Source organism: Herpailurus yagouaroundi, unplaced genomic scaffold, assembly GCF_014898765.1.
Source record: "Herpailurus yagouaroundi ecotype Mexico unplaced genomic scaffold, PumYag 28, whole genome shotgun sequence".
In the NCBI taxonomy this organism is placed as follows: Eukaryota; Metazoa; Chordata; class Mammalia; order Carnivora; family Felidae; genus Herpailurus; species Herpailurus yagouaroundi.
Window position 1 is genome coordinate 61,230,561 of NW_024412376.1, and position 27,369 is coordinate 61,257,929.

Genomic DNA, 27,369 nt, shown 5'->3' on the forward strand with positions numbered 1-27,369 from the left:
TAGTTTTGTTTCTGGATTCTTTAGTCATTTATTGAGAATTTACTGCAGTCGATAGTCTGTTGTATGCCTGTGGGGAAGAAGACTGAAGGAGAGATGGCCCCTACTAGCAGAGAGTACCCTACTCATGCATTACATAACATGTATTAATAACACACATGCATTCATAACAAAAAAGTACTTAGTAAAGTAGTAGTTAAGATGGAAGTGAAAGAAAACCTGAACCTAATTAAAGGTAAGCACACACAAGAAAAAAAATTAAGAGTTTCACACATTCAAAGCAACCAGGGCCATTGGACTTCAGGTATGATTTGGTTCAAGGCTTAAGCGATGGGACCTGGACTTGGGTTTTCTCACTCTGTTTCTTTCTGTTTCTGGCTTTTTGGATACTGGTTCTGATCTCATCCCTCAGTATAAGATAGTTGTCAATAAATGCCAGTGAGTAGAAGAGTTTCTGCCCCTTACTGCAAAACAAGTACCCATGGACTGACTCTCAGTTGCCCAAATTGAAATATGCCCATATTGGAGTAAACAATTGTGGAGCTGATTAATTCAATACCAAACAAATGATTAAAATTGAGAGAGAGAGATATGCCAAAGGAAATTTCTGGAATTCCTATACAAGGAAAATTGATGTTGAGTGATGGCAAAAAAAAAAAAAAAAAAAATCCAAATGCCCCATTTAAGGAGCAGAGTAAGAGATAAGGCCCTCGATCTAAATCAGATTGTCTAGAGTTAAATGTGCTCCAAACTAAGAAATATTTTAATCTCGATAAGCCTTCTTTTCTCATGAGTTGAATGATGATAAAAACAGTATCACTAGCCTAAAATCATTTGAGGATTTTATAACAATCTCTGGTAAGAGTTATCACAGACTTGGTATTTAGTAAGCAGTTCATAAAAGTAAACTATAATTATTCATTTCATTTTCTAACTGCTTCCTTTTCTGCAGAGTAAATTCTGTCCTTTATTGCCTTCAATGATAACTTAAGTTCATCTATTGAATTTTAATTCCCTTATCATTTCTCCTTATCACAAACACCCCTATTGTAACCTAATTTTGAGATCTCTTTATCTTACTCTTGCATCTCAACCTTAGCCTGCATTTCTTATGACTGCTACATCATATTTCATAGAGTTTATAGCTGTTCAGACTAGATTATGCGACATTAAAAAGCAATCCTAGGGGCGCCTGGGTGGCGCAGTCGGTTAAGCGTCAGACTTCAGCCAGGTCAGGATCTCGCAGTCCGTGAGTTCTAGCTCCGCGTCAGGCTCTGGGCTGATGGCTCGGAGCCTGGAGCCTGTTTCCGATTCTGTGTCTCCCTCTCTCTCTGCCCCTCCCCCGTTCATGCTCTGTCTCTCTCTGTCCCAAAAATAAAATTTAAAAAAGGTTGAAAAAAAAAATAAAAATAAAAAGCAATCCTAAAATACTGATGGCTTTCAACAATAAATGTTGTTTAAATTCACATTGTATGATCACTTGGCTTTGCTTGGATCTGAATACTCTTCCCAGTGGGAAACTGCTGGCTTGCAGTCAAGGAAAAACAGAAAGGTGAAGTTAGGAAATATCTTTCAAAGTTTCTTTCCAGAAGTGGCATCCATCACTGTTCATGTTTCATTAGCTAAAACAAAGCATGGTTAAGGCTGATGTCAACAGAGCAGGAATATATAATCCATCTATACAGAATAGAGTTAATATTTTGATAATAAAATATGAAATCTGACACAGCAACCAAGCTTTTTTTTCCCTTCTTTCTCTCACCACCTGAGAATCATTTAGGGGTATTTTTCAATCTAAATTTCACCCACAATACCTACTTTATTAAGATTCAGTTTGTGTGTTGGTTCACCAACTGGTCCTGTACACAGAGGTCAAGGAGAAAATGAAGACAGAGACAGGACACTCTAGATTGATAGGTGGCAGTTTTAGTAAGCGAGGACACTTACTTATGAGGCTTATCTTGAATGGCCACAAGGTGAGTAGATCTCCACATCTACTCACCAGAATCTTACAAATTTATATAGAAGACTAATTGGGTTAAGTCACATATACCATCCAGATGGCCTCAACACCTTGCTCTCTCAAGACTATATCCTTGGAACAGCTCCCACTGTGGTAAAAGTAAGCAAAATGTACATTCCAAGAATAGAGGAGGGGGTGAGGAACCTTTGATTGCCTGGGTCTAGCTGTAGATGAACAGGTGGTCACCTTTTCTGATGACTTCCTCCTCCTCCTTTATTAGGTTTGATGAGATCAAAACTATTTTCATAATATTCTATGACATGAACTACCTATTTCACTGTGTTGACATTTGTGCTAATTGTCTAAAAGCAATGGTGGATAAAATGTCCAGTGTTTTATTACCGAACAAGGCAGTGGAATCAAAATATTCTATATATTAATTCTTTTTTTTTTTAATTTTTTTTTCAATGTTTATTTATTTTTGGGACAGAGAGAGACACAGCATGAACGGGGGAGGGGCAGAGAGAGAGGGAGACACAGAATCGGAAACAAGCTCCAGGCCCTGAGCCATCAGCCCAGAGCCTGACGCGGGGCTCGAACTCACGGACCGCGAGATCGTGACCTGGCTGAAGTCCGACGCTTAACCGACTGCGCCACCCAGGCGCCCCTATATATTAATTCTTTTATTCTTCATTACCACTCTTTTTTTTTAAATATTTATTTATTAAAGGAGGAGCAGAGAGCCTGAAGTCTTGAACTGAGATCATCAGCTGCGTCAAAATCAAGAGTTGGACACCTAACTGATGAGCTACACAGTCACCCCACTACTCTAATTCTTTTTAAATCAAATTACACTTTAATATACCCATAATGAAGTAGTAAATATTAGTAGTTCTATTTATTTAATTAATTTTTTTTATTTCATTTTCTTGAAGTTCTTCATCTGAACTTGAGCACACATCTATGTAATATTTTTTGGGATGAAATGGAAAGTTCACACAAGCATTTCTGCACGTTGAAGTATGATGGCCTTCTTGAGGAAAAGCATTTGCACAGTTGAGTTGTGAGCTGAGCTAGCTGTTTTTTTCTTTTTCTTTTTCTTTTTTTTTCTTTTTTTCTTTAGTAGAATCACCATTTTTACTTGAACAAATGGCAGAAAAACAATGGTTATTGAGATTTGCTTATTTGGCAGACATTTTCTCAGAAATGAATGAAACAGGACTATAATGTTAATCAACTGACAACTGATGGCAAAATGTAAGCTTTAAATGAAAACTCAAGGTTTTGGAAGACTCCCATATATTATCGTAAACTTGACAGCGTCCCAATAGTTCAACTTATCTGATGAGGTTGATAGTGATATTAATAAACATGAGTTTCAGATGGGGAATAACAAAATGTGTAAATATCTAAGGATCTCCTCAGCTTGGTAGACCAATGTTTTACAGGTAACATGTTTCATACATGGGTAAAAGATCCATTCAAAGGGCAAGATAGACCAATGGGATTTAAATGTGACGGTACTAAAATATAATATATTTTCAGGTTCTACATTACAAATGACTATTAAGAAATTACTTGCTGGGGGAGTGTCTGAGTGACTCGGTTGAGAGTCTGACTCTTGATTTCGGCTCAGATAAATGATCTCACGGTTCCTGAGATCAAGCAGTGCATAGGGCTCTGAGTTGACAGTGTGGAGCCTGCTTGGGATTCTCTCCCAGCCTCTCTCTCTCTGCTCCTCCCTTGCTCATGCTGTCTCCCTCAAAATAAGTAAATAGACTTTAAAAAATTACTTATTAAGTTGTTAATACCTAAGAAAAATATCCACAATTATCTGAAATGGCTATTACAATTCTCATTTTTTCAGTTGTGTAACTATCTTCCTTTCGTCCTTCCTTCTTACCCTTTCCCCTTTCTCCTTCCTTCCTTCCTTCCTTCCAGTCTCTCCCTCTCAACTCCCCTTCTCTTCTTTCTTTTGTTCTTTCTTTCTTTCTTTCTTTTTCTTCCTTTCTTTCTTCCCTCGCTTCCTTCCTTCCTTCTTTCTTTCAATGTTTAAATTGAGCAACTAAAGATGTATAAATAATTATTGCTGACTTAAAAAAAATAATTTAGGGGTAATCAGGTATATTATTTTGTGTCTATTACACATTTATTCCATATATAACGATAAATCTATTTTGTACATTATTTTTATATTGCATTTTAAATAATGTTAAAAATTGAAAGAGACTTTTATAATGAAAAATACACTAAAGAATCTGAGTACAGTTGTGGACTTGACAAATAAGCTGAAGACTCAAAGATTATTTGAGGCCTGTCAATATGTGTCAAAATACTAGCTGGGTTTGATCCTGTGGAAGTTTAAACACTAGAATTGTAGAAATCCAGTACAAGAAGGGACCCAAGTGAAGACTCATTTCTCTTTTGTCACTTTATGACTGTGGAGTTTGACTGAGGATGTTTGGGTAACTCATTTGAGATTACACAAATGGTATCAGAGTGAGGACTAGAAAGTAGTGTTCTGACATCAATCCAAAGCTAATTCATTTCCAGTCCAGCATAGGCCTTCCTAGAAGTTATTCATTACGCTATGCTTCCCACTACTTTCAAGCACCCCAAATACTTTGTATGTAGACTTTGATATCTTATCTCAGTGATTTTGTCTGTAGTGTTGTCATCTTTAGATATGAGGGTTATCCAACTATTTGTATTGGAATGTAGTACTATTTTGTTACCATCTAAAAGAACAGAATTAAAAAAAAAAACAAACAGGACGAAAATACTACAACTAGTAATTGAAATCATTGGCTCATAAAATTAATCAATTTGAAGTAAGGAAAATTGTGCTTTTCAATCTGCAGCATCAGTGTTCACTCTGTTCAAAAAGTATTCGACGAATTCTTGTGAAAATGAATTGAACAAAAGTGAATTGAACTGAATTGAGAAGTGAGCTGCCCACACTGGAAATTGTGGTAACTCTATGAGGTCATTAGGAGGAGTTGCAATTCAGAACATTGAATTATTTCTAAGAAACTACAAATGCTGACGTTTTTCCAACCCTGAGTTCTATTTGAGTGCTGAAATTTAAACCCATGTTGTACTTAGCATTCCAGAAGAAGAGGAGAATATCCCAGTATCAACTTTTTTTTTCTTTCACTAGGTTCGGTAAAAAGATACTCTTTATTTTGAATAAAAATATTCGGTGCTGAGGGGCCACGGTAGGTTTATTGCGGGCAGGAGGTGAGAATAAGGGGTGCGGATAGTCTGGGAAGGACCTTGAGAATGTCCTCACCATCCAAGAAAGACAACTATCTTTCTTTTTACAATATTCTCCGGAGATGGGAAAACCTATCTTGGTCTGAATTCCCTATAAACAAAGAAACAAACAAAACCCTGCCTGCTGTTAATCTTAAAATGTTTTACACAACACAGATGGTGGTAATGAAAGACGCAGTTGAATGCTTCTCTATTATTGAAAAGTTTTAAACTGTGTAATTGCTGTACTATTTCATTTCAACCATTTCTGTCACTTTAACAATATTTCTAAGACAAACAAAGAAATGTCTATAATAAATTATTGCAGGAGTATACTTGGTTTTCTCAAGTACAAATCTGATGAGAATGGAACTTTAATGATTCTGACTCTGTCTATTCAGTCTTACATGGAACCATTAGATCAACAAAGCCAGCTGTTTTTAAGTTCCATTAGGAGCCAGTATTAAAATAAAAGTAAATATTAAGTCTGAACCTAATTCTATTTTACAAATATTGTCGTTGATTTTTAAAAATGCTTTTCCTGATTTATCTTTTCAATTTTAACTTCTTCAACTTGAATGTAAAATATTTTTTCCTTCTCACTTTGTGTGTCAAATAGTATGTGTTTCTCCCTGGAACTAAGATTCTTTGGGCTACCCTCACTACTTCAGCCACTAATTCCTACCCTCCAAGGACTCCAAAATATCTTAAAGAAGTATTATAGTAGGCCTATAGAGTGATTTTCTATTAATTTATTCAAGTATTTTATAAAAGTTCTATATGAAGTTTTGCAACTTCAGTAGCATCCTCAGAATTTGGGGATGCTCCAAAACATTTGGGTGGATGGAGATTTACACTCCTATCATATCAGATTTCAAAACCAGAAAGTCAAAAGTCAGCTTATATTCAACAAAAATGCAGAGAATGTGGAAGGCGTGTATACTTAGAACTTACTATTTGCCACATATTTCATACATATGAACTCATGATATCTCACTGATATCATGATATCTGTGTTAACACCATTTCACTTTAAAATTCTATACCTTAGCGGGGGGGCGGGGGGGGTTGCGCCTGGGTGGCTCAGTCCATTAAACATCCAACTTCCTCTCAGGTCATGATCTCACAGTTTGTGGGTTTGAGCCCTGCATGGGGCTCTGTGCTGACAGCTGGGAGCCTGAATCCTGCTTCAGATTCTGTATCTCCCTCTGTCTCTGCCCTTCCCCTGCTAGTTAGTTCTCTCTCTCTCTCCCTCTCCCTCTCTCTCTCTCTCTCTTAAAAATAAACATTTATACATTTTTTTTAACGTTTATTTATTTGTGAGACAGAGAGAGGCAGAGCATGAACGGGGGAGGGGCAGAGAGAGAGAGGGAGACACAGAATCTGAAGCAGGCTCCAGGCTCCCCAGCCATCAGCCCAGAACCAGACACGGGGCTCGAACTCACGGACCACAAGATCGTGACCTGAGCCGAAGTCGGACGTTCAACCGACTGAGACACCCAGGCACCCCAAAAATAAACATTTAAAAAAATAATAAAAATAATAAAATTCTATACTTTGGGAAAGTTAAGTAATATCTTCAAAGTCTCCCTCTTATTAATCAACAAAGCTAATATTCAAATGATTTTTTATCTTCTATTCACGATCTGTATTGTTTTCTCTACTATGCTCATTTCTCTGTTGACTTTATAGTTTCCAAAGATTCTCTTAGCTCATTAGATTTGGTAGCTACCTGTTTACCAGCAGTAGTGAGGTCCCTACTAAGTGTTCAAATAGAGCGAAAAGCAAATGACTATAGTTTTCTCTAAGAACCTTCTGACTTCTTCCTTTTCTAGCCCTGGTCTCTGAAGACTGCAAATGCCCTTTATATATCATTTACTCATAGACCATCTTCTGACCTAACCTATCCAGTTTAGCCCTTTAATTAGGAATTTTTACTTCAACCCCATTGTTTTAGCAACCTTCAAACTTTTTGTTCACATAAAGGCAATGCAGGAAAAAAATTTTTTTTCCATTAATATTTAGAAGGCTTAAAATTAAATTTCCTTATAAACACCTAGGAAAATTAGTCTAGGCCAAAAATAAATAAATAAATAAAATGGTTGGCATTTGATGCATTTGAAATTGAAATTAATTTATTTGCAACTTGAGCCTGAGGAGGTTTTTATCTTTTTGTGGTAGGAGCCATATAGGTGATCAAGCTGACAGAAAGAAATAATGCGAGGCAACAATAGTAGTGGCTTAGTCAGTTAAGCAGCTGACTTTGGCTCAGGTCATGATCTCGCTGCTGGTGAGTTCAAGCCGTCGCAGGCTCTCTGCTGTTAGTGCAGAGTCCACTTCAAATCCTCTGTCCCCCTCTCTCCCCTCTCTCTCTCTCTCTCTCTCTGAAAAAATAAACAACACAAAAAATGTAAAAAGAAAAAGAAATCTAAGTGTCCAAAAACGTACAATTAGCCCATCCTGCATTCTCCAGAATATCTTGATATAGAGCAAGCAAATCAGCAAATGATCAATTACAAAAATTAATTCCAAGGCACCTATAATCAACAGCAATTTCTTGGCAGCTCTAAAATGTCCTAATTTTCTGAAAACTTGTAACTATTTCTATGAGCTTTGTTCCACTAACCCTTTAAAAAATATTTTAAGCTCCTAATTGCTTGTATTAAATACCTTCCTGCTTAAATTATGTATAATAATTTCTGTTTCTCTGGACAGACCCTGACTGTTAAAATCTGCTTGGCTTTCTTATAATTAAAACCACCTACTAAATCACCACTTCACAGGTATATATTTAATGTGATTACATAATCATATTCTCTAATAAAAGATTGGCAAATTGTAGTGAGCAGACAGGCTGAAAAAAATAGACCAGCCGATTTTTTTTTTATCATTATTGTTGTTTATCATCATCTACATTAAAGAGCTATTTTCAAGCCAAAATAGCAGGACAGCAAAATGGATTATAACTCCCAAGATTTTAATTTCTACTGCCTTAATGTTATTATAAAATGCCTCTGGATTACTAAAATGCTGTACATATCAATTAAAACAAAAAACAGAATTAATGTTACTAACTAAATTCATCTAAAAGCAGTTAATAACATATAGTCATCAATTCCTTACAAAGTAGGATTATTTCTATATGCTAGTAAGATTAAATTATATTGTTAATTGCTTTAAGACATACTTCTAAAATCATGGTTTAAAATTTGGACATTCTTTCAACCAAATAATATTGACTACTATAATAGACAAAGATGCATCTTAATTGCCTTCCAAATATTATCCAAAATAGAAATATTATAAAATCCTCTTTTTCACTGCTTTATCAAACATATTCAATATATAATTGGATTTTTCCCTCTGAATATTTCTTGAGGTATTCTCACAAAATCTTTTAATGTCAGTCTCAACAGTCTCTTTCTTTACTATCTTCCATCCACAACCACAAGCAGAGTGATTTTTCTAGTCAAACAAGATTATTTTACTCTTTTCCTCTAAAAAAAATCATTTCTAAGCTAGAGTTAAAATTGCCAGGATCATAGACCTTCTGCAAGGCACATGTCAGCTGTGCACACAAAAGAGGCATAGAATATTTTCAACATGACAGAAGATGGATGAGTGCTGAGTATATGACAGGAATTTCCATCTCCTTTAAATGCATAATATGAACACAACTGGCATATTTGTGAAATATTTATCTAGTCTGAGTTCCACTTTCTTTGGTCAGGATGTATTTTTCTCTACCTCCTTATCTATAGGAAGACACAGAGAGAGCCCCATTAAAGATAATATCAGAGCATATCTGAGTCATAGTTACCCCAGCACTGCATCAGAATTCAACTGACTACATAATGAAATCAGTGTATGTTTTCACGTGGAAAGAGTCATGGAGAACAGTGCCTCACCAGGCAGACATTCTGGCCTAAATGATCCAGAGCAAGGGAGACCAGCAATTGCCTGAAGATGACCAAATGCCACACAGCATTTGAGAGAGAAATTGTCAGCATCTCTATCACTTAAAGATAAGACATGAGATTGCAAGATTTATCATGAATAGATATCTTTAATAAAGATTTATTTTGTCATATATCCTTCTCTTCTTCCTGAGGCGGGGGCAGGGACCACAAAACTTTTCCTAACCACACTTCAGGAAGATTTTAAGAGCTAGTGAATTTTATGAGAAGTGGAGGAGACCTATCTCTATCTCTAACTTTAAATATATACTTAATAAATATATTAAATTATTTATTCTAGCTCTATCTCTCTGTCATATATCTATTTCTCATAGGAACTCAGAATAGAGAGCAAGGCAATATTAGTAACGATATTGCTTAAATAAAAAGAATTGTTTAGAAGTCCTACTCCTGTCCTGACTATAGGGGGAGTATATTTCTAACCATATCAGTTTTTCTAATTCCACTGAGATGTTGGATTCATAGATGTTTTTCTAATTCCACTGAGATGTTGGATTCATTGTGCATAATAAGGAATGTCCTTACTCAAAGCGATTGTGACGTCACAACCATTCCATTGTTTCTGAGCAATGTCTATTTTAACTCAGCACATTTCAAAATCAGCAATTATTGCAAAGGAAATCTGTATTGTTCATGACAGTTCCACTATTCTTCTCTAAAACAACGGTGACTTTATTAAAAGCAAAGTTGTATATGGCTATTTTTTTGAGCCTTTATTTTATTACCAGTAACAGAACAAAACATCAGACAAGACTATTGTCTGATCCATCTGGTGCTATATTTCCTCCACACAAGCCTTGTATAACACACACACTATTTCAACCGCAAATGTTGTTTAGCTTTTAAAACAATTGCCTATCAAAGCATCCAGGTCCCATTGATAATGTAGCAAAGCCCTTCCTGCAATTGTGAGTCAGGAAATGCTGGCCCCCTTGGCAAGTCTCATATGTCCTGTTGCTTGTAATCTCCCTCCCTCCTTGCTGGAATGTGTTATTTTTAAGCAGCTAGACTAACAGGAAGAGAAAGTTGTTACTTCTTTTCATGTGATGGAACAACCAGGGGAAGGCAACTGTGTTTTAAGAATATGGGCTGATGAAATCTTAAAACCACTTACCAGGTACCAAGCTACCGCTGTGAGGGAAATCTCCAGTTCCAGGCATACTTTTGGATGGATGGTAACTTCCCCATTCCATAGCCCCAATACATTTTGCAGGCACCTGAAAACTGAAAAATAAAGACACAAACTGTATTGAAGGTGCATAGAACTTCATTGTTCTGTATTGCATGGATGAAAGAATGTGTTTCATTTTGCAGAGAACTACCCTGAAAATAAATCACTTTAAAGAGAACCACAGAAATAGAGACACATTTTATTTCATGATGATTACTGAATGTTGGAAAAATATTCAATGGAACATTTTACTGACCACCATAAACAGAATTTCATAATTTGAAAAAGAAACACACTGTCTCATACTTACCTATGTAAAAACTAATATTATAGATTTAATCTATCAAATCTACTTATATTACAATTAATCTGTAGCCTTACTTAAATAATCCCTTTTTTTTGCTCTGTAAGAAAGTTTGCTTTAAAAAATAGATAAGTTTTGGGGTGCCTGGGTGGCTCAGTCAGTTAAGCTCAGGCTCTGGTCTGACTTCGCCTCGGGTCATGAACTTGTGGTCTGTGAGTTGAAGCCCTAAGTCAGGCTCTGTGCTCTGGGCCTGAAGCCTGCGTCAGATTCTGTGTCTCCCTCTCTGCCCCTCCCCCGCTCATGCTCTGTCTCTCTCTCTCTCTCTCTCTCTCTCTCTCTCTCTCTCTCTCTCAAAAATAAATAAACGTTAAAAAAATTTAAAAAATAGATCAGTTTTGGGGTACCTGGGTGGCTCAGTTGGTTGAACATCCAACTTCGTCTCAGGCCATGATCTCACAGTTCTTGAGTTCAAGCCCCATGTCAGGCTCTGTGCTGACAGCAGGGAGCCTGGAGCCCATTTCCAGTTCTGTGTCTCCCTCTCTTTCCGCCCCTCCCATGCTCATGTTCTGCTCTCTCTCTCAAAATTAATAAACATTTAAAAATAGAAAAATAAAAAATATATCAGTTTTAAAAAAGCAGAAAATATCCAAGGACATGTGGAATATGAAAGACATTTTTCCTCGCTCTTGAAGAGACAGAACATGTTTCTGCTTTAGATCCTTTGCTCTTGCTGTTCCTTCCTTCTAAAATGCTCTTTCCCCAGACTTTGGCGAGTCCCCTTCTCTCCCTTAATTAAGCCTCTGTTACAATGTGACCTTCTGATGACTGTATAAAATCACACACCCCACCCTGATAATCAGTCTCCATGTCTTTCCTCACTTTTTTTTTTTTATAGCCTTTAACATCACTGATATATTCGATACCTTTATTTATTTATTTACAACTTCTCCTCATAAGAATGTCATTTCCATAAGAGTGGAGACTTTCTTCTGTTCACTGCGGCATCCTGAGCACCTATGAGAGGGCTGGACCATAGCTGACAGTAGACATTCAATAAGCAAATGTGGAATGGTTGAATGAATTGAGTTCTAGGTACTTCCTCATTAAATTCTCATGGTGTACTTTTGGTTCTATATGTCCTACACATCCAAATAGTTCAAATAAATTGAGACTATGTTATGGAACACTGTTGTCTAGTTTACATAAAAGATGTCACCAGGGGCTCCTCGGTGGCTCAATCAGTTAAAGGTCTGACTCTTGATTTCTGCTCAGGTCATGATCTCATGCTTCGTGAATTTCAGCCCCACATCGGACTCTGTGTTGACAGTGCAAAGCTTGCGTGGGATATTCTCTCTCTCCTACTCTCTCTGCCCCTTCAGTTCTCACTCTCTCTCTCTCTCTCTCTCTCTCTCTCTCTCTCTCAAAATAAATAAACTTAACAAAAAGATGTCACCAGTATATCATAAATCCATAAGCATTACACACATGCAAATGTTTATGTGTGCATGTACCCATAAAGGTACTGAACATTACCAAAGGATCTTGGGTGTAGTTAATTTAGCATTATTCTTGCCCTCCCCCCACCCTTTATTTTCTCTGGTAATTGAACATTAAATCATTATTGTTAGATAATGCAGCTGTCTACATCTGCACATCAAGGAGCCAACACCCTTTTAATTCTACAAACTTTGCTAATATTCATCTTCCCTCCATTGCTAGTAAAGGCCTTCAGCATCTAGCCTAAAGATCCATTCATGGCACTGTTTTTTATTTTTTCTTTGAGAAGTCAGTTATAAATACTAGTAGATTCCAAGCTAATCGATTAGCATTTAGAACATTTCTAACATCTCTCTTCTGCCATCCCTTAGCACTTTTTAGTACTTTATCTTAGAAAGTAACAGAAAGGGGTGTAGCAATAACAAATAAGTATTGAAGAGACACTATTTTATTGAAAGTGAATTCTTAACTTGATTTTTAAGTCCTCCGTATGGGTTCATCATGAAGGGGAAAAGAGAAAAGGCAATACCCCTTGCAACATTTTACCTATTTCAACCCATGAGGCTGGTGATCCATTCATTGCCTCTGGGTCCTCTTTCCTTTATATCACAATGAGGCAGAAGTCAATATGTGGTGTGGTGCAGCAAGGAGGACAGTGAGTTTGTTGTTATTCTACCCTCCTCAGCAGCGAAAGGTTCTTCATTAGAAGTCTCAAAGGAGTTAGAGGTTCTCCCAAATCAGCCATTGGTATCGGTTTACCTCTCCACACTGTCTTCATTCTCCCATTCCCACCCCTGAATGATTAACGAAGATTTCCTGCAGGGAGAAATTAAAGAAATAAAGAAAATTTGCAAGAATGAGTTAAACGTTTCTATTTTCTTCAGGAATCTCCACACCTGAGCCTTGGTTTGGCAAAACCCAATCTCTAGGATGCAGTATTGTCATTTCAGTCACATGGGCCTCCAGCCCTCCCAGATGTTTGCACTGAAGACGTGCGGTTATGGAACAGGTCAAGTGCCTGGAGCACCCTTATAAAACTTCATTTAGTCATAACCCAGTGTGAACTCGTATGCCCATACCTATATCTAGTCCCTGCACAGGAAGCCAGTTTCAACTAAAAAGAGCAGCATCTTTTTATGCATCCGTTGATTCATCAACTCTGAATGTTAAATGCCTAGCACTCTCTCTTCTCCTGGCCTTGTTCTGTGCATACTGTCTACAGAGCTATGGTTTTGTTCACTGTCTCTGTGTTTTGTGTTTTCTTGTTGTCTTAAACCCTGACCAGTCAATTAGGATCCATATATCACCTAACTGACCACTCGGCATTTCCCCTTGACTTTCTTTCTCACTAACACCTCAAACTTAACATGTCTCAAAGTAAAATCATAATTATCTTCTTCCCTTCAAAAAATGTTTTCTTGGAGCCCCTGGGTGGCCCAGTCGGTTAAGTGTCCAACTTCGGCTCAGATCACGATCTCACAGTCCATGAGTTTGAGCCCCGCGTCAGGCTCTGTGCTGACAGCTCAGAGCCTGAAGCCTGCTTCGGGTTTTGTGTCTCCCTCTCTCTCTCTCTCTGACCCTCCCCCGTTCATGCTCTGTCTCTCTCTGTCTCAAAAATAAATAAACATTAAAAAAAATTTTTTTTTAAATATTTTCTTCCAGTGTCCTCTAGGTCAATACAAAGCACAACTATCCATCCAGATGTTTAATCCAAAATTCTAACTTGTCCTTACTTCCTCTCTCTTATTCATCCCATTCACAATCAAACACCAAGTTCTGTTGTTTGTTTCCCTCGTATTGCCAGAACACGTTCTCTTCTTTCTTTTCTGATTACTAAAAGCTCTCATTAATTTTTTTTTTAATTCCAGTATTTACACCGTTTCTCAAATTCACTTTGCATAATATTTTCAGGACATATCTTTTATAAAATACAAATCATGTCTATCAATTCCATTGTATAAATCGTTTGTTTCCAATTTACTATGGAAACCAATTCAAAATTCTTAAAATGGCCTACAATACCCATTACAATCTGGCTCTCCCTACTTCTTTAATCTCACCCCTTAGCACAGTGCCCTATATTCTCTCAGCTTTCACTATAATTCCATGAATATTCTAAACCATCTGCTGGAAATGCTCTCCCAGGTTATTAAGACCTAGGTAATCAGCATGTATTGTTCAGAGGTCAGCATTAAAACCATCTCCTTAGAGAAGCCATGCTGATTGCTTATGACATAATTTGCCACTACATTCTTGATCTTGGTAGTTTTTGCTTTGTATTATTTTTTAATTTTTTAATGTTTATTTATTTCTGAGAGAGAGACAGAGACACAGTGCAAGCAGGAGAAGGGCAGAGAAAGAGAGAGACATGGGATCTGAAGCAGGCTTCAGGCTCTGAGACTGGAGCACAGGCTCTGTCAGTCAGCACAGTCTGATGTGGGGCTTGAACTCAGGAACCACGAGATCATGACCTGAGCCAAAGTCAGACACTTAACCCACTGAGTCACCTAGGCTTCCTGGATCTTGGTAGTTTTTAAAATTCATAACAATTGAGTATGTTATTCACAGTTTTGCTTAATTCCCAATTTCCCATTCTATCGCAAGCTCCATGAAGACATGAAATCATGCCAAGCCTGATCACCTGAATGCCTCAAAATATCTGCTGCAATGCCTGATATCTAGCAAAGACCCAAATGTTTGATAATTGAATGAACAGAAACAATCAACGAACAATTGTTAGAGCCAAGTCTATGTTCCTCAACTGATATTTCAATTTTATGAAGTCCATTCAAAATTCCAGCTGCTGAGAGGAAATTTGAGTAATGTCTCTTGGTGAGTCACTATACCTTTTTTTCATTTCTCTCTGTTTAAAAGTGTTTTAAGTCTCAAAAAAAATTTTTTCAGTAAATAGTCCTAATAAATAGCAGCTAATAAAAGAATGAATGTAGCAAACAAGCAATTGAGAAAGACAGACAAACTAAAGATAAATGGAGAGAAAGAAAATCTAAAATGACATTAAGAGACTCCTTGAATTTTGAATCTAAGGAAGGTCTAAAGAATAAATATTCTATTGGAAATGTAGCAGAAAGAACATTAGATTTAGTTATTTAAAAACTAGAGATAAAACAGGCAAAAACAGTGCCTTCCTAGCTAGAGGAAGACAATAAGCTGGAAAATAAACAGATGGTGAGTATACCAAAGATCTAACCTAGAAAGGTGTGTATCAATAGGAAGAAAAGCATTATGATCTGTTATATATTTGTCACATGTCTCAAGACAGAAGCATCCATTAACATCCTCACAGTGGACAATAAGTAGCCCAGTAGGAATGTCAAACCAGGAGGATGAGGCTTAACAGAGCAACACTATGCAGGACCATCCAGGCGGTTGTGTTGTTAAAAAATCACACAATGGCAAAGCTGATAAAAACACATCTGCTTTCTTTCCTTGAACACAAGACAATAAATGTTTCTAGCTAACTTCAAGTCTTATCCCTGGAAACTTTGATATCACATATGTGAAATAAATTAAGACAAGACAAAAGGAGGCAAATTTATTGGGACCAAAACACAAGCACAAATTTAGAAAGCTCAGCATGTAGATAATTGAAAGCAGTGAAGGAAATTGTTTCTAGATAGTGTTCTAATTCACATGGTTTAACTTTCAACTGATAAAGTATGGCACAGCCTTGACCCTGAAACATTTGATTTAACAAGCAAAGTGCTTTGGAGGAAAATGATGTCTTTTCGTGGCTCTCATAGGGAGCAAGTCTATTATACCACTCAGGTAGACTTTTCTAGGTATTAATTAGTTTTTAATTAATTTATTTTCATCATCAGGCTTTCCAAATTTTCTTAATTTTACTTCCTTATTTTAAACCCTTTACTAGTTTCTCATTGGGTATGTGCACCACGATGTGGTGATCTGGGTTTCTACCTCCCCCAACCCTTTCCCTCCCACTGCCCCAACTCGTTCCTTCTGCCTCTGACCTCTGAGCTGTCCCTTGAACACATCGAGTACATTCCTAGAAAAGGGTTTTTTGTCTCCATTCCCTCTAACACAGGGGATCTTAACATTTCCCGCCCCGGAGCCCTCTCTGGAAGTCTAGCAGTCAGGCAAAGCCTAGAATGATATTTGATAATGCATAAAATACAATTCACAGGATTTACAAGTGTAGCCAAGTATATTAAGATGAAACTACCGAAATGCTTTTTAAGCTAAATGCGTTTAATAAAAACATATATGTTTCTGTATTAGTTTATCAGAATAACAAAGATCCAGTAGCAGATATAACAATGACCATAGTGTCAAAATAGTAGTGAGTGTAAATATTTTTTTTACAATATCCAAACGCTGTTCTCTAAAATGAAAATGCCTTGAAGTTATTTGGGTAACATTACCGCTGTTGCTATGACTCCTATGGATTCTTGATAAAATTCAAAATTAAACAGAATAGTAAATTGCAGTTAGAGATTAATAAAGTGACATTTTAATATTTTTTCTAAATCAAGTTCATAGACTACCCAAATTCTAGGGGACCATCCAGATTGAAAACTCTTGCACAACAGAACATTCTTTTTCAAGGTATCTACTCTATTCGCATCTCAAATCCTTTAATTCTCTACCTGAGTGTCCCTTATAATGACTTTTTCCCTGAGCAGCTTAGTAGAACAGCACCTTTTGTGTTAAGTTATTGCCTAGCAACCTAAAGCTATGTTATTTTTCTCAGTAGGATTATTGGCCCACTTTATATTACTCATTTATTTAGTATTTCAGCTAGTATTTCAGCTAGTATTTCACTAGTATTTCAGCTATGTACGGATACTGTTTTTCTTCCTCCTTCAATCGCTGCCATGTCTCCAGCACTTAGAACAGTGCCTGAATAGATTGAGCCTTCAGTAGATATTTGTTGAATGCAGTGGATGAGTGAATGATCTTTTAGCATGCCCTATGAAACGCTTTAAGATCTCACTTCTGATAGTTTTGCTAGTTTCATCTGGCACTGCTCCCTTTCTGTCCTACCATGTCCCAGTCACCCTCATCTTCTGCTTTCAGGAAGAAGCAAGTACCATCCTGCCACAAAGCCCTCATCAAGACATCTCAAGCTCCCCAGAGTGGTTCTCCTTCCTCCATCCCTTTTTCACTCTACTTGGCCTGGTGAACCCCAAATCACCCTCACGTCTGCGAACACTTTGCATGAGGAAGATCCCTCTTTATAAGTGTAATTTAATAATTATTTGCATAATCTGTCATTTAGTGTCTGTTGTTTAAGCTACACTATAGCTCAGTGGAAGCAAGTCACTAGCATTTAGAAGTGCCCAACCAACATTTTTAGGGGTGCATAGGTGGCTCAGTTGGTCGAGTATCTGACTTTTGATTTCGGCTTGGGTTGTGATCTCATGGTTCATGAGTTCAAGCCCCGTGTTGGGCTCACACTGAGAGTATAGAGCTGCTTGGGATTCTCTGTCTCCCTCTCTCTCTCTGCACCCCCCCACCTTGAGGACACACATGCCTGCTCTCTCTCTGTCTCCCAATAGATAAATAAGCTTAAAAAAATAAAACTGAAGTGCCCGATCAATGTTTTAAAAAATAAAATGAATAAACCAAAGAAGTCACCGAGACCACCCTCTACAAATTCTTCTAAATGTAAAACTTGGAACACAATAACAAAGTTAGTTGGCCTAGCTTGAGCAATCACTGCTTGCACCTGTTGTCTTTGAATTAAATTCTAATGAGATGGCAGAGACCACTCATAAATATTTATGAAGAGAAGGAGTTTGGCACAAACTGCCACTGGGCTGCAAACCCCAAGTGATGTTATTTCTTGTTCAGTAGCTTTCCAGTATCACAGCCACCAGTTCCATCCTAAAGTGTTGCCAAAAATTTGATCTCCAGAAGGAGCTTCTTTTTTCTAGCTTGATTGTAAAGCCTGAATTTAGAACAGACTCAACATTTTCATATAATTTTATCTTAGGGGCAATAAGCTTCTTCGTTTTCTCCTAAAACCACTAATTTTTAGTAAACAAAATACTACGTAAGAGATATGTTTCATATAAAGTAAGCAGTGTAAACAAAAGGAACAGCACTCTCCTTTTTCTTAGTCCGATTGTTTACAGTCCTGGTTAGGAGAGTGATGTTGGATCTTAGGAGTGAAGAATATTCAGTGCAGATGTCTGAGTTAAAGAAGGATTTGTAAAAACCCAAACCAAACCAAGTTAACAAAATCAGAAATATTGTTGGAGTCCTCAAGAAGTGAAGTTAATACATTTGAGGGGCAACTTCTAAATACAATTTCATGTCTTCAGAACACACTTCCAGGTTTTCTATCATCAATACAGATATTTTGTCACATTTCTTGAATATTTCATTACTATCTGTCTGGTTGTGATTAGCTGGTTAGAATGGTTTTTTTTATGCCAGTCCACTCTGTCCTTATTAACTGTCATAAGACTGTACCTCGGTGCCAGTATTTGGCTAGGGTTCTCACAAAGTAGTGAAAAACTGATAGTCTCATCAACGAACAAGGCAGAAGATGTCAGTATTTTTATAATACAAAAAAAAATTCAGGAAAGTTAAGTAGATTATTCTGAATTTTAATTCCAGGTAATTATTTGAGAGCAGAAAAATAACTTAATTAGTGTCAACATTGTTACCTGGAAGTAATTTTTGCTTATATCTAACATTCTAGAAAAGGAAGCAAACACACCCAAGAATCTCTTCAAAGTCACAGAAATATTGATAGTTGTAAGAGAGATTTTTTTTTCACAAATTTGGAGCTATTATAGAGGGTTATTTTAAAAACACATAAGCCTGTTATTGAGATGGTTACTAGTAAAATGAATTAAAGCACTGAAAAGAAAGAAATTATTTTGGATAAAGATTAATTGATATATTCATGAATTATTTTTGTAAGAGCTTGGAGCTTTTAATAAAAATTTCCATGACAAATGGTATACCCTGTCAGTATACCTATAAAAGAGAGATGGTGATTAATGATAGAATTCTACATCTCAGACCTGGGTTCCATTGATCATAGTAAAGTCATGACACTGTTGCATTTCACTAGAAGGAGCCCCATGCTTGGCCTGTTCATGTGTTTGCGTGCACATATATAATTGGCACTGGCCATTGTTTAGCGAACTCTATAATGTGATCACTGAAACAAGAGGCAATTTTGCTCTGTATATTCATACCCATACTCACAAACATTCCTTCTCGCTTTCACTGTCTCTCTCACAGATACACATACACACGTAGGTTCACAAAGCTAGTTTTGAGAAAAGGCAGGCAACAACTTTTGTAGTTAAGTTATCTAAGCTGCACAATATAAACAACTAAGCTTCATACCAGTAGGAAACAAGTGAGCAGTCGTTTCTTAGCAATGTACTGATTTTGAAAAAAATCTTTTTGGTTCATCTTTGTAAAAAAATATTTGCTTATGGATAATTTTTGCAAGTCCAACTGTGAGTTTTGCTCACTTGTGCCCATCTGCATGCAATGCGTTTTGCTCATTGAGTAAGAAATCAGTTGCAAAACAGCTACTTCTCGAAATTAACATCTGAAAAGCCAAACCAGTAATCTCTCTCATCAGCTTCAATATATTCCATTAACGTCAATCATGTTCTATGTGGCAGATATTTTTTAGGCAACAGGAATATAAAGCATCTGTAAGGGTGGAAGAGAAGGAAGTTTATATTAAAATAATAGGAGAGGGGCGCCTGGGTGGCGCCGTCGGTTAAGCGTCCGACTTCAGCCAGGTCACGATCTCGCGGTCCGTGAGTTCGAGCCCCGCGTCAGGCTCTGGGCTGATGGCTCAGAGCCTGGAGCCTGTTTCCGATTCTGTGTCTCCCTCTCTCTCTGCCCCTCGCCCGTTCATGCTCTGTCTCTCTCTGTCCCAAAAATAAATAAACGTTGAAAAATAAAAAAATAAAATAATAGGAGAAGCAAACAATTCTGAAGAGGCAGTGATTAACTCATCTTAAGCAGGGAAAGGAAGGGCTCAGAAAGAATTGTACATTTGAATAAGAGTATATATTTTGGGGAAGGATAAATTGACAACAGGGTGATAAAACATTAAGACCATGAGATCATCATATCCCCTTTTGAACCAAGATCACAGAGTAGCATCCGGATATGCCAGAAGGAAGGGGGTGGGGAATAACATATATGTATGTGTGTATGTCTATATGTACACACACACACACACACACACACACACTCAGCATGTCAAACTAGATGACATGTTAAGGAATAAATCATGAAACATGAATACACATTAAATCACCTATGTACTTTTCAAGAGGAAAAAAGTAAACCACAGTACTATTTATTCTTCATCTATGTAAATAGCAGACCAACTTCATGAAGAAAGACATTTAAATTAGAAATCAGCTTGAGCACCTTCTCATCATGTTTGATCTTGTTGTCTCTACTCATGCTGGTGGCTGGAGGGCCTGGTCACAGGTTGCACAGACTGTGTTCAGGGCCTCCCAGACCCACTCTGATGCTGTTTTACCCAGGAAGACACTCAAGTAGAGAGAAATACAACAGTATGTTCAAAGCACGTGAATAGGTTGAAATGGCCACAGCTTCAAACATATTTCATAAGGATTCCTATTATTTCTGACCGAGGCAATTTGATTGGAATAGGTTGCCTCTGTCAGGGTGGGAATGGGCAGGGAATGTTGGAGAAAGGGGACTCAGTGCTTTCTTTTGTCTGTGCTGTTTTCTAAGGAACCTCCCCTAAGAAATGAACTAATTTCAGGGTTTTGTTTTGCTATGCAGATTATTTAAACTAAGGTTGGAATCTCTGGGAAATAAAAAAAAAAGATTTGGAGAGATTCTCTGGGGAAGAAAGGAATGAGACTGCTAATAACCAGGAGGGTTTCAGTGGGTAAAATGAACAGAATTTCAAAATATACCTTAGAGATTTTTCCTGTAAGGTGGGCATCTCTCCCTGAAATCTTTAGTTAAATCTACATTACTTGCCATAACATACTATGGTTCGATTGTTGGCTTTCTAACATGTCATTGTACGAACCACAACGTGAAGTAAGAGCTGAGAGTATTGATGGGAGGCCAAGCAAATATGGATTTTAACTGGATTTTGTAAATTATAAAGTATTATGTTCTTTATTGAAAGAAATATAAGCTGTTAATTAAATATGAACAATTATATATGAAGCTTTTACTAGACACACGTTAAGAAAATAAACTCAATCCTGCACTGTTTAGAATATAATTAAAAATGCTGAAATAAGGAATTCTAACAATAAAAAAATGTTTAATTTTAGCCATTTTTGGTGGGATAAATAGATTTCTTGCCTTTTTTTAAATTTTTTCTTTTCAGAAGGAAATATGACGATGCTACATGTAGCCAACAAGTCTTGTTTAGAACATGGCCACTTTGGGGCGCTTGGGTGGCTCAGTCAGTTGAGCATCCTTCTCTTCATTTCAGCTCAGGTCATGATCCCAGGGTCATGGGATTGAGCCCCCTGATGGGCTTAGGGTGGAGCCTGTTTAGGATTATCTCTCTCTCCCTCCTTCTCCCTTGCTCACAATTTCTCTCTCTCAAATAAAAAAAAAAAAAAGTTAATTAAAAAAATAATAAATAAAACGTAGCCATCTTGTTTTGTTTGTATTATAATAATTTCTTCGTGAGTACTTACTATGCTCTTGTCAATATATCCTGCAATTTTACACAGGGATTTAATGAAGAGCTTTGAGACACATCTGCGTTTTATAGGTGTGGATGCTGAAGTACCCAGAAGAGAAGTAGGAAGCATTCCCACCATCCCAGGGAGACAACACTGCTAAGTGAGGATTCACACCGAAGCCGTTCACCCCTAGTCCACATGCTTGCTCCAACAGTGCTCTGCCAGGTCAGGAAGGGAGCTGCGGTTGGGGGCTGGGGTGCGCCAGGCCAGGAACCAGCCCCGGAGGGGAGCTGCAAGGCTGCCTGTATGTGAGGCTTGAAGACAGCAGCCCAATATCAAGACTCAGGTTCACAGTCAATACACATCCAAAGTTTAATTGAAATTGTAAACGCAAAATGACATGTTTTGTTTTTTCCCTCTAGCGAATGCTAACTATCTCCCATGCAGAGTGACTGGTACAACTTCAGCCAAGTTATCTACAAATAGAAACAATTTCAGATTCCTCACGCGTTAGTATTTCACAATAGAAATTTTGTTTCATTTTTCTTTTATTCCATATACATGTATGCTGCACATAAACGTTTTTTATTTGTCTATGTTGTGGGTTCCATGTCCATTACTGCCAAGCTGAGCATCTTTTCTGAGAGAAGTATCTCTGAAAACGTAATTCCTAAAGTTACTTTTAAAAAAAATTTTTTTTCAACATTTATTTATTTTTTGGGGGGACAGAGAGAGACAGAGCATGAACGGGGGAGGGGCAGAGAGAGAGAGGGAGACACAGAATCGGAAACAGGCTCCAGGCTCTGAGCCATCAGCCCAGAGCCTGACGCGGGGCTCGAACTCACAGATCGCGAGATCGCGGCCTGGCTGAAGTCGGAGGCTTAACCGACTGCGCCACCCAGGCGCCCCCTAAAGTTACTTTTTAAACAGTCTTTAGATTTTAGTTATTTTTTCTTAATCTTCAAGGAGCTTTGCTGGTATTTCTCTTCTGCTGTTTTTGTGGGGTTTTTTTTTGTCTCTTTTCGCTTCCTATACTGTAAAACTAACTTGTAGATGTTTCTCTCTGCCTTTTCAGAAACACCATGACTCCTCTCTGCTACCAGTTTTTCAGTGTTGCACTAAATTCTCGTTTGGGGCGGTCTTCATTCCTGCTTTCTTTGGGTACGAACCCCGAGTACACCACTAACCTCAGACCTGTCCCAGACTGATTCTCAGCTCTCAGCTCTCTCGCACTCCCAGTGGGCTGAGAGGGAGAAATTCTTCTGCCTGATGGTTTGGGTGAAATAAGGCATATACCACAGGAAACAGCATGTTCATTTTCCTGTGACCTTTTCCTGATTTCTTTTCCAAAGATTCTTCGGCCCCTAATGTTTTCCAAGCCCCATTGCTCAGTACATTGAAGATGAACTTTAATCCAAATTATTGCTCTAATCCCTAGCCCTCTCTTTGGCTTTAACACATTTTATTCCTGCTCCACCAGAGACCCTTGATATTAAGAACAAACTTTTCCTCAAGGCAAAGTCATAATTAAGCAATAATATAACCAATGTTTTTTACCAAAAGCCTGGATTAAGGTGCCCTAGAAAGCCACTCAGTGTGTTTACTGGAAATATCTTTTTGAGGTGGAAAACGTTACAAGTATATAGTTGCAGTCTTCATGATGGAGACCACAAAAAACATTTCTCTCATGAATCAAAATTAGAAATTATTCATCACACTTTCATCTCTTGAACACTGATCCGTCTACCTGATTGTGTTTCTTTCTCCACATTAACTGTTTAAATGGCTTGGAGACAAATAATGTTTCACTTCTAGCACATGCACAGAATTTCATGACCTCTCATCCTGCTGCACCTTGTTTTGCTATCTCACTATAACCCCATCGTGTCTCATTTTTCTCACCTATTTTAATTTTATTTTGTCCTGCAGACATCTTTGCCAGCCTCCGTTAAAATTTTGTAGAATACAACAATACAACAGTGTATATAAATTATACTTAATTAAAGAAATTCAACAAAGGAAATTCCGAGGGGAGGTTCCAGTTTGAGCAATAACAAATAACATTTACATGTCGTTATATCAATAGTTATAAATGTTTAAAAAAGTAACTAAAAATATAAATCTAAAACGACACTCAAATGTATGGGTAAATATAAGCCAAACTCCTTAATTTGGGCGTGGGGGTGGGAGGGGGTAGGCTTTATGATGTCTGTATTAAGTGTTGGTGGGCTGAATCTACATAAAGTTTTACTGGAACTCAGCTACATCCACTCATTTATATATTGCCTGTGACTGCTTTCAGCCTACAATAGCAGAGTTAAGTAAGAAGTTGTGACAAAGAGCATTTGGCCTACAAATTCGAAAATATTTACTATCTGACCTTTTGAAAGAAAGTGTTTGCTGACCCCTGGTCTAGATGATTGTGTTAAATTTGCTGAGCTATCTTCAGTCAGTGACTGTTGCACCTGTGCGGTGCCACCTATGGGGAGCTGGCAGGCCGAAGCTGGAAATGTGCTATAGTGTATGTATCTGCTAAAGAAATACCGGAATCTGGTTTTTCCATCAGTATTAATTACAACACAGTCCTTTGGGGTCAAACATACTTATCAGGGACAGTTATTTATTTTAGAGCGTGTGTGCAAACGTAATTCACATATCTATCTTTGTGGGGTGAATACCCAGGCAATATATAATAGATTCGTTATGTAACAAAACAATCTCCATGTACATGGAGAAAATATTCAGTTGTCCTAATGGACTCACACATGATGCAGTTCATATACTTAAGATACTCTTCTACTTAAAAAAAAAATGAACTAAATTTGTCAGGAGACCAAAAATTCCCTAGTAGAAACAAAATGGGTAACCTCTGTTTTGATCAGCTTAATCCAACTACACATCTCACAAAAGCAAAGCCATCTTTTTCCACCCATATCATATGTGTCTGTCTGCATGTTTGGGAAAGGGCTATGAAACCTAAGGGGAGTTATTACGTTACTGATGAAAAGCTCAAATCTGTAACACATATGTGCATTTCAGTATATAGTATCTGCTTATTTTCATTAAATTGCATTAAATGCTTCAATATGTAACGGAGTCATCTTCCTTAGGAAGCGTACACTTGTGGAATTCTTTGTGGTATCCTTGGGAATCCCTTTACCATGTATCCATGGCATTCTGCCCCTACGAGGCTCATTCCTTCCTGTCCCCTGGTATATTTATTAAGACAGGGGAATTTTTCCTTTCTTACTCAAAGATTTTGCTCTTGTCCCCAAGCTACTGTTTTTGAACTGAAAGAAAAGTCAAAGGATGATATATCTGAGGAAACAATATAACACTACTAGAAATTACTGCATGATATCTGTTTTTTTACTTAAAGACAGAAACAGAAGTTTTCTCTCATTTTTCCCCCTTAGACTACTGTACTTCAGACCTAAGCTGAGGCCTGAAGTAGCAGAACAAAGAAAGCTGGTATTTTCCAAGAAAGGGGAATCCACTGTTCATACACATTCACTACAGTAGGTCTATGGAAATGAATAATTATTATGTTACAAAATTCTATTCTCCGCTGTAGGGCATGCAAGTCTACATATGAATGTTTTTAAAAAGTAGTTGATTTTAAAATTTCCTCTTTCAACATTCTTTGATTATGTTATTACCAGAAAAAAAAATAAATGCAAACATACCTCAATATTTAAATATTATTTTATAAATATGCTTTTGTAAGCATCTGATAACGCACAGCAGTTTATCTTTTTACTTCTTCTAAGTTAATCATTCGTCTTTATATCCACTTTGACATTAGTGTGCCAAGAGAGGTATTAGATACCAGATATAGAGTTTCTTTCTTTTTTTTCTTAAAGTTTATTTATTTTTGAGAGAGAGAGAAAGGGAGACCGAGCGAGAGCAGGGGAGGAGCAGAAAGAGAGGGAGACACAGAACTGGAAGTGGGCTCCAGGCTCCGCGTTGTCAGCAAAAAGCCAGACTCGGGCTCAAACTCACAAACTGTGAGACCGTGACCTGAGCTGTAGTCAGAGGCTTAAGTGACCGAGCCACCCAAACGCCCCATACAGGGTTACTTTTTTTTCACATTTATTCATTTTTTGAGAGACAATGTGAGTGGAGGAGGGGCAGAGAGAAGGACACAGAATCCGAAGCAGGCTCCAGGCTCTGAGTTTGTCAGCACAGAGTCAGATGTGGGGCTTGAACTCATGAGCTGTGAGATCATGACCTGAGCTGAAAAGTCAGACGCTTAACCTACTGAGCCACCCAGGCACCCCTACAGGGTTTCTTTTTAACCAAACTTAACTTCATGTCCCCAAATCCATCTTATTTATAAGTTTCCCACTTTATTAGCTGAAAGTCATCTTCATGTTAATTTTGAGGGCAAATAACCCATTTTTCTGAAAGATAGAAATCACAGACACAAAGTGCGATTTATTTTTTTGTGCACAGAAAAGCAAGTGAGATATCAGGAAAAGATCATTCTAGATAAACTTTAATTATTGCTTTTTAATTTCAATTGCAAATATATGGAGGATGTTGGCCTCCTAGAAAGAATAAAAAATTGTGTGGCTGGGAGGCATATATGATACTGTGGTATATACTATATGATCAGTAAGTGTAATCAGGAAAATACCTGTAATTGTGAAAATCAAGGAAGTGCAGAGCTTGATAAGACTGTTTTTCTCATCTGGGTGAGTCATTATAACCAGAAAACTTACACTTAATGGTTTACAGACCTGTGTTTACATTCATCCCAGGATTGATGTAGCTTTGCCACATTTTATACCCTAGTGGGGGATTCCCAGGAAGGTAGCAGACATGAAGAGATGACTATCACAGCACTAACCTGTAGGCACTTGTCAGTCACAGTCCACATAACTGACTTTCTGATTTTTTCTATTCTACTTTTAGAAGAGGAGAATCAGTATCAGAGAGCAGGAACAGGAAGAATTTTGTCCTAAGTCTAGGTGCTTATACCAAAAGGAAATAAGCAATTCTTCATCAAGTTTAGGTGGAAGAAGTAAAATAAGCATTAAAACAATATTTGTTTTTATGTATATAGGTTGAATGTCTTTTAGAATAGCTCACTTATGTAAAATATAATTCAGAATTTATTATTGGTAGTAATGGTAATGATAATATATTTTTAAAGTTTATTTATTCATTTTGAGAGGGAGAGAGAAGCAGAGAGAGAGAGAGAGAGAGAGAGAGAGAGGAGAAACAGAGGATCTCAAGCAGATTCTGTGTCATCAGCACAGAGCCCTATGCGGGGCTCGAAATCTTGAACTGTGAGATCATGACCTGAACTGAAATCAGGAGTTAGATGCTTAAAGACTGAGCCACCCAGGCGCCCCAGTAATGATAATAATTAACAGCATAATAAGAGTATATATGTCAATCACTGTTCTAAGCAATTATACATACTTAACCTGTAAAATCTTTAACCCTTCATAAAAAGTCTGAAACAAAAGAAAGTAAATAATTTGTCCAAATTGACACAGAAAGGGCAGACACTCCAGATCCAAACCATCTCTCCAAGCTCT

The 27,369-nt window shown here is 37.4% G+C and overlaps 1 long non-coding RNA gene across 2 annotated transcripts in view; it reads left to right on the forward strand.

Moving 5' to 3' along the window:
- The window catches only part of LOC121028078 (uncharacterized), a 96,153-nt gene that overhangs the window by 58,883 nt on the left and 9,901 nt on the right, over nucleotides 1-27,369 (forward strand). For both annotated transcript variants that reach the window (XR_005789079.1, XR_005789091.1), the window contains exon 3: nucleotides 14,769-14,996. This is a non-coding gene — a long non-coding RNA (uncharacterized LOC121028078). The remainder of the gene's footprint in view (nucleotides 1-14,768; nucleotides 14,997-27,369) is intronic.